Below are 7,932 nucleotides of genomic sequence, written 5' to 3'. Positions count from 1 at the left end.
CTCATTTCATAAACAATTTGAAGGTTGACTCTACCCATGGTGCATTCCTCCCCATGAAATGATTGCAAAGCTGTTGGTGTGAGCAGGACTGAAGCCATGTTGGAACCAAAAACTGCCTGAGCTTTAGAGAAAAAAAGGGGGGGGGGGCAGTTGTTTTCTTAGCATTCATTTTTCCAAGTTCCCTCTTTTCCTTTTGAACCTTGGTTATGGGGCAAGATGACACTATTTACATAAATGTAAAGTTGTTTTCCAGTCAGCCTGGAGTTGCAAACTTGTCACAAGACAAGTACTATCCAGACCCTGAGAAACCAAGGAAGACATCAGTAAAGCTGTGCTGATTCCACCCTGAAGCAAATCAAAATCCAGCAGGGCCCTGAGATAACGTCAAGGACGAGAACAGAAGCCAGAAGGAGCCTTGGCAAGAATTTGCACCTGGCCCTTTACACGCCCACCTCCCTCCTGCCTTTCGTTTCCCACATTCCATTCCCTCAACCTCCTCTTTCAAAAACCTTCAGTAAATCTGAATCTTTGGGATGGATTTTGTCTGCCTATTCTCCTTCAGGTTTACTGAAATGATGACTTGGCTTAACATCTCTCTTCAGGTCAATGCTGTTCCCGAATACAAGCTGACTTCCATTTTCATCAACATTTGATTTTGGGGTCATTTGTTTTTGTTTGAGGCAGGCAGCAGACTTGGGTTCGATAACAAGATTTTGGTGAGCCTCAGCCAGGAGCTGAATGCTCTGAGTTCTGTAACAGATTTTGGCGAGCCACACCAGGGATTTTTCCAGGCAGCCTGACTTGGGTTCAGTAGCAAAGCTACAAACCAAACAGGTCTAAAGATCTGGATTCTTTGAGAATTTAGCACTCTTTTATATGAAAAAAAGCATTAAGAACGGGATTTGTTGGATAGGAAACATGGTTGTCCTCTGGGTTTATTTGGTTAAGAGGGGAGAAGGAAGTTTATACGCATTCCTCAGCAAAAAAGGACTGTAGTAAATCTCTGTCTTAGTCTAAAGCTAATGAATTTAAGCTAGAAACAATGAATCTAGTTTAACTGAGGACAGCTAGAGAGTTTAATAAATTTATCCACTGACAGTGAAAGGTGGTGTCAAAGGTTCTTGCTTGGTTGGCCCAAGAATATCAACTTCATTGCAAATTGGCTTGCTGTGGGTGTGGAGGGGGTGGCGTCAGGAGAGAGAGAATCACATTTGAGGACTCCATTTAAGAAAAATAAGAGAAGTGTATCTAAATACTAGTTATTCATAGTTTTGTATTCCCTATCACATGAATAGGAATGATGTTAATTCTAAATTTTTTTTTTAATGCTTATTAACCATCACAGCTGTAGTTTACGAAGTCTGAATTTTCTACATTGTAAAAATAACACATTTCAGGACTTTTCATTGATTTGTCCCATAGTTTCTAATTTCAAAAATGCTATTTCTGTCCATTCATCAATGGAAGATTTCTTACCATTACTTTTGCAAACTGATGTTTGGTAAGACAAATAATTGAAATAAATGGCCCTGTTTTTAGCCATTCTATTCAGCACTATTATCTACAGTAAGAACAAGTTGAAAGTTGATTGACGAGATTCCAAAGCAATTAATGGGCGATGGGATCCTACCGGGTTTTGAGAGAAGTATTCTATTTCTGTAAATATATTTGGTAAGGTAAGCAACAGAATAAAAAGAAAATTAACCAAATCTTACTTATTTATGGTGTGGAAAATTCAACCACAGTAAGTATTTAATACACGAGTTACACATAGATGTAGATTAAAACTCAGAGGTAAAATATGAGGCAGTTAAAGATTTTTCACTTTTTTCCCATTGAGATTTGGGTAGCACACAGGGACCTCAAGAGCTACCATTTAGAAGGTGGGTACTTTCAAAATAATAAAGGGCAGGATTATGAGGCAGTTAAAGATTTTTCACTTTTTTCCCATTGAGATTTGGGTAGCACACAGGGACCGCAAGAGCTACCATTTAGAAGGTGGGTACTTTCAAAATAATAAAGGGCAGGATGTTTAACACACACTCAGGGAAACTGCTCACCACTACCGTACTATTGATGTCCTCAGGCGTTGCTCATTGGCTCTTGGTGCCTGACACCTGCTTGAAAGATAATGATAACATTTTAAATTAAAGCTTAATCATAAATGCTTTATTAATATTTATTGAATGATTCCAAGATGGAGTTGCATCATTTAATAACTTTTTATAATGCACATTATAAAATGCATTGGCAACATATTCTTAACAAATGATGCCATCACAAGTGCTTATAATATTGCTATAATGCATCTGTTGTTAATTAAAGCAAGGTATGAACCTGCTTAATTCATTAATTTAATTTATTAGTATATAAAGCATATTAAAATGACCAATATAATTTTTTAAATAATCATTATTTGGATAAACCTTTAGCTGCAGTGATTTTTCTTCACTCTCACAGATACCTGTAGTGTTTAATTCTTGAAAACAAAATGAAACAAGAGAAAACTTGTAGGTCACCAAATTTTGAAGGTGTCACTAAGTTAATAATGTAACTATTAGTTGGTTTTCTGTTCTGCGTGTGTTAGATCTGTTTCCTGAAAATAACACAGACGGAAATGAGAATGATTTTGTGCTCGTGATTTTGGTCTCAATCTGCTTTCCTAAGATGCAAGGGGTACTGAAAAACTGCATGATCCAACATTTTCCTGATTTCACTGAATATTATGACAATTGAAGACACATCTTCTCCCAAAAGTCTAACCCCTTGATCAATCTAAAATTGAAGCAGTGGTCGTATAATGACAACGAAAGTGCTGTCCCTTGTCCATTCAATGCCATCTATTTTCTTGAAACATAGCACATAATAAATTATAAAGTTTGTAGAGGGAAAACTTTATTTTTCAGCTTTGATCATAAAGAACTGTTTTTCCCCTTTCCTATTCATCCCCATCACCATATTATTTCAAATAATGTTCTCAATGGCATAAGCATAATAATACCTGAATAATGGAGAATGAAGAATACAAAATTTCCTAACATAGTCATTACAAATAATTCTATGTTGGTTAGTATGTGTATGAGCCAGCTCAGGCTGCCATAACAAAATACCATAGACTGGATGGCTTAAACAGAAATTTATTTTCTCGCAGTTCTGGAGACTGGAGAGACCAAGGTCAAGGTGCAGGCAAATTCGGTTTCTGGGGAGGCAGGATGCGGCCAACTTCTTGCTGTGTCCTTATATGGCGGGGGGCAATGGGAAAGCTCTCAAGTGTTTCTTCTTACAAGGACAAAGGACACTAATCCTATCAAATTAGGATCTTGCCCCTATCACCTCATTTAATCTTAATTACCTTCTGAAAGTCCTATCTTCAAATACAGTCCTATTGGGAGTTAGAGCTTCGACAAATGAATTTTAAGGGGACACAACTTAGTTCATAGCAGTACGGTTACAGTACACATGCAAACAGGACATGCAAATATTTTCTTACTCCTCTTCATGTTTGAACATGTCTACCTTTAAGGGATTTAAAAAATTCATATTTTTAAAGACACACTTTTACTAAAGAAACTAACCCTTTTTAAATTCTATGAGCAATAAGTCCAAAGTGCATCAAAATTGTACCCTGATGCTGACGAAGTTTACACGTCATTCCAGACAGATTTAGGTACTGAGACTACAATGGTGAGCAAGACAGAAATGCTTCCGTTTTTATGAAGCTTGCATTCTAGAAAGGAAGAGACAGAAAATGAAAGTATAAATACATAAGAAAACATCTGATAGTGACAACTGCTGTGAAGGAAAGATGACACTGCAACAGAGACAGTGCTGGGGGCTGCTGAGCATTGTGTGGCTTAGGTCTGAGCAGGTCACAGTGTGATGACAAGGAGCAGATGGCTGTATGAAGAGCATCCCAATCACTATAGTAACAAGTAAATAAATAAAATTTGGAGGTCGCTTTCATTTACTATTTCCTTAAAATGATTATTCATAAATACAAAAATCTACATTAACCATCAACACATTCTTAAGTGTAGAATCAGCAATTGAGAAATTTCTCATGGTTTTCTGTGAACAACGATCCCCAAAATAAACTATTACATGAAACAATTTTAATTAAGCTGTTCCTTCCAGCGCACCACTGCTATCTTTTAGCTAGACTAAGGAGAGAATTAGCTCCATTCCACAATGCATCTGGATTGACATATTTGTAACCAATGTATTCTCATCACTGTCCACAACTATAGAAATCGGGAGTTGTTTAGAAGAGAGCTTAAAGCATGGGTTCATTAAAACAGAGACCATCTACATGCAGTTCACCTCACTCTAAGCAAACATGAAATTGAGTTCTTGACTCAATGACACACCATTCTCCCGTTGGAAGTCTTCATTAGTGTTTGGGCATTTTCATTTAAACATTTAGCTTAAAATGTCTTGTAGATAAATTAAATTCTGGGATGGATTTGTGACGGCGAGTGAGAAATAGAAAGCCTGAATACTCAAATTTGGACTTGATTCGTAGACTTAAAACGACTGAATATTCCCTTTTGGTGAGTGCCTGGGTAGAGCAAAACCCTTGAAAAGGTTCTCATGTTGCCCTGGGCTAAGAACGACCAGGTGATTATGAGTTACATGTGTTTCACATTTGCTAATAAATGGGTAAAAATCACTCTGGTTAGCATAATTTTCGTTTGAGGCATTTAAAGCACCAATGAAATATTAAGATTAATTAAGCCATGTCTAAATAAAAGGACAAGGATTAACAACACGTCCTATGATAATGTGAGTACACTTCGACATGTATAGTAGAAAGAGATATAGAGAATTCAGTACATTTACAGAGCAGTAACATTAGGAGATATATGTAATTAAAATGACCAAATCAATATTGGGGTAAAGGAATCCATATGACTGACTTGTTTGCCTATCAAAGACAATAGTAGTAGGAATGAATTCATTTTTCTTCACCCTTTTCTGTTCATGTTCTCTGATACCTTCTTGCTAACAATCTACGGGCACTTAGAATCTTGGGGTTTATAAAATAGGTGTAGCAAAGGCTACAGTACCATCTCCTTCAAGTAGCACTAATTCAGAAAGACATGGAAGTTTCTGCATTGCACCTGCATGCTTCCTGTTTTTAGAATTATACTTCCAAAAAATTCTTAGAATTGTGCTAAGAGATCATGATTTAAAAATAGCATGGCTGGGCCGGCCCGGTGGCGCACTGCTACAGTGCGTCGCTTGGGAAGCGCGGCAGCGCTCCCGCCGAGGGTTCGGATCCCACATACAGACTGGCTGAGCGAGGCGCGGGAGCAACACCGAGGGTTGCAGTCCCGTTGCCGGTCCCGGTCCGGTTCGGGGGCGACACTGAGGGTTGCGTATCCGCTGCCGGACACAGAAAAAGACAAAAAGGAAAAAAAAAAAAATAGCATGGCTGAGATTGCTTGTTCTACCATTTTTGCTAGTACAAAGATAAATGTGTCTTTAGGCTAACATTCTCCATAGCAAGTATTTCTGATAAAAATACCTTTTCACTCACTAAATAAGAGAAGTCTGAACTTCAAACAACTTCAGTTTGGAGTATATTTCCAATAATCAGTCACAGTATTGACATCCAAGGTTGAAATTGACACACTGTCACAGAAATCTGGGCGAAATTTATTTAAACTCTTAACTATTGTTTTAAGGTGGATAAAATCATTTCCACAGTCATTTCTCATCTTGAAGTTGCTGAATGTCCTACACAATCTTCCTTTCTCTGCTCTACTTACAAATTCATAAGGGCTTCACATTTCTTACAAAATAATTACAATTCCTTAGCATTGCTTACTAATCTTGCTTCACAAAATTTTCTAAATTTATCTGTCCCTTAAATCTCAACCACCTCTTTCCTTTCCTCATCTCTCAGCATGGTGCTACTTGTATTTTTCGAACCATGTACTTGTATACCAACAAACCTTTGCTTGTGTTATTTCTCCTGCCTGTAACTTTCTTTTTTCCTACCTGTCATCCAAGGCCCTTCTCTGACTGTTGAAGTACTCTTTGTCTTCTAGGCCCAGGTCCAGTGTTTCCTCCTCCTTGATATATTGTTGATTCTCCTAGTGAGAAGTAGACATCTCTATCATTTACCTCTATTAAAGCACAGTGCAATTTATAGTAAATTGTGCACACCTTTCTACTTCGGTAGGCCACATATTTATTTACATAACCTCCATAGACTCTTGGACTAATCCTGGCATGCAGTAGGTAGCTGATATTCATTAAGTAGAATTGGCTTTGAGAATGTTAATGATTTGGGGGGCATCTATTCTGATCTAGAAAGCAATGTTTACTTCAGAGCAAAGAATCAGTAGATTCAGAGAAAAGAAAACTAAACAAAAACCATTCATTATATTTCTTAAGTAATCACATCTCAGAACAATTATGTGCTAGAGACTCAAGACCGAGCAGGTTGAGCTTGGAACTCTTGAAAATAAGCCTTGAAGATACTAAGAGTTTGACTACAATGAAAAGCCTCATCTGTAGAATAAATAAGATTGCTTTGCTCCATTATCAATGAACCATCACAACTACTTGTTAACTAATGAATCCAGTTTCTTCCCAGATGGCAACAACACTTGGTTGCATTTGTGAAGGGAGATTTGATTTTGATTGGCTCAGACCTCTGTTTGCTGTGTCACACACATGTAGTGGGATGGCTAATTGAATGACTGGCCTCTCATTGGAAAGCTCTGGACCTTTCGCCTAAGCTACTTCGTTACTAAACTGCCCATGTTGAGAAGATAATCTTGCTGTGGCCATGTTGTGATGCAGCATAGGCTAATAAAAGGAAGGTAGGGTAGGCAAGTAGGAGCTTGGGTCTAGTCTTAGACCAGCCCCAGATTAGCTTGGAATCTCTGAGAACACATTGCAATGAGCTTTGTCCCTCAGACACATTTCTTCCTGGATTCTGACTCATCCATCCTGCCAGTGATCTGCTTCTCTGAGTCTGATTGTCTTCATTGTAAGACAGGGATAAGAAAATTCTTTGGGAAATCAATCAAAGTTTGAGATGCTATCAGGAAAAAGCCTGGTACAGTGCCTAGGACAAAGACACTAAATATTGATTTAAATAAATACTCAATAATGTTTATTTCCATCCTTTACCTGACCCAATCTTTTCAATTATTCATTCATTCATGTCTGAATAATATCCTGCCTTGCTCAGAGTGGACAGGATTGAGCAGGTGGGACTAATACTAAATAGCTGTATTTTCTTTACAGGACTGCCTTAAATATAATTGGGTAAGAGATTCACAGGCACTGGGACAATAGGACCAGGCTTTGCCCTGGCCATTTAGGCAAAGGAACAAATTGTTGGAGCATAAAGTGCCCCCAGCGGTTGATTTTAGCAAGTTTATGTGATGGAAGGAAGATAAGGAATAGGTCTCCTAACATGGAAGGATTTTTATGAGCACTTTCCTTACTTATCCACATCTTCAAGAATACACATAGTTGATTTTAGCAAGCTTATGTGATGGAAGGAAGATAAGGAATAGGTCTTCTAACATGGAAGGATTTTTATGAGCACTTTCCTTACTTATCCACATCTTCAAGAATACACATTCAGTAAGACCCACCATCAAGCTCAGTGAGCTAAGATATCTCATGTAAGGCAGTGAGCGATGAACAGAACTTTCCTCATACTAATGAAATCTGCTGAAAAGGTCATTGGTCACCTCATCTACAAAATGGGAGTAACCGTTTAAAAGATGTTTGCCCCCAATGGCTGTTATGATAGATACTAGACATTTTGCAAATACATTAAAAAGTGATTACGAATAAACTACAGACTTATACTTTAAAGGCTTCAATTCAGTGTGAGGCTTCCTAGTGACTTCCAAATTCCCACAGGTGGCTGACATTTGATAAATATATTCCATTACAGATAAA

The sequence above is a fragment of the Galeopterus variegatus genome, unplaced genomic scaffold, assembly GCF_000696425.1.
Source record: "Galeopterus variegatus unplaced genomic scaffold, G_variegatus-3.0.2 Scaffold232, whole genome shotgun sequence".
In the NCBI taxonomy this organism is placed as follows: Eukaryota; Metazoa; Chordata; class Mammalia; order Dermoptera; family Cynocephalidae; genus Galeopterus; species Galeopterus variegatus.
This window is presented reverse-complemented; position numbering follows the sequence as displayed.